This window comes from Homalodisca vitripennis, unplaced genomic scaffold (assembly GCF_021130785.1).
Source record: "Homalodisca vitripennis isolate AUS2020 unplaced genomic scaffold, UT_GWSS_2.1 ScUCBcl_232;HRSCAF=1723, whole genome shotgun sequence".
Classification (NCBI taxonomy): Eukaryota; Metazoa; Arthropoda; class Insecta; order Hemiptera; family Cicadellidae; genus Homalodisca; species Homalodisca vitripennis.
This window is the reverse complement of record NW_025776338.1, coordinates 64,214-64,967: the sequence shown is the minus strand read 5'-3', so window position 1 is coordinate 64,967 and position 754 is coordinate 64,214. Positions and strand designations below refer to the sequence as shown.

Genomic DNA, 754 nt, shown 5'->3' with positions numbered 1-754 from the left:
AATAATATAAACAAAAGTCGTTTGACAGGTATTTGGTCTTCCGATCATATGTTAGTTTGGTTATTTAAACGCATATGTGAAAGAAAAGGCCAAATACAAAATAATTGAATCGTAAAAAGTGAGGGCTCTGTGGTGTAATGGTAACACACTCACCCGGCAAGTGAGAGATCCGGGTTCGAGTCCCGGCGGAGCAAGTACTTTTTTGTGATTCAATGTTTATTGAAAAATCAAATAAGGCTATTGCCATTTATACACATTTGAATAATATAAACAAAAGTCGTTTGACAGGTATTTGGTCTTCCGATCATATGTTAGTTTGGTTATTTAAACGCATATGTGAAAGAAAAGGCCAAATACAAAATAATTGAATCGTAAAAAGTGAGGGCTCTGTGGTGTAATGGTAGCACACTCACCCGGAAAGTGAGAGATCCGGGTTCGAGTCCCGGCGGAGCAAGTACTTTTTGTGATTCAATGTTTATTGAAAAATCAAATAAGGCTATTGCCATTTATACACATATGTATATATTTACATATGTATATATATATACACAATATATATATATATATATATATATATATATATATATATATATTTAGGGACTAATATTGGTTGTTCTTCTTGGTTGGTTTTATTTTAGTGGTGCAAAATTTGATTGATATCTTATTGTCATAATTATAACTATTTTTTGCTTTGGTAACATGAAATTTACAAAGTGTATTAAATTAAATTTAACATTGTCTACCAAATTTTTAA

At 30.8% G+C, this 754-nt stretch overlaps 1 non-coding gene across 1 annotated transcript; it reads left to right on the top strand.

Moving 5' to 3' along the window:
- The first annotated feature begins 383 nt into the window (after window positions 1-383).
- Window positions 384-454, top strand: Trnas-gga. Its single transcript has one exon. It is a non-coding gene; the product is annotated as a tRNA-Ser (tRNA).
- Window positions 455-754: the final 300 nt, after the last annotated feature.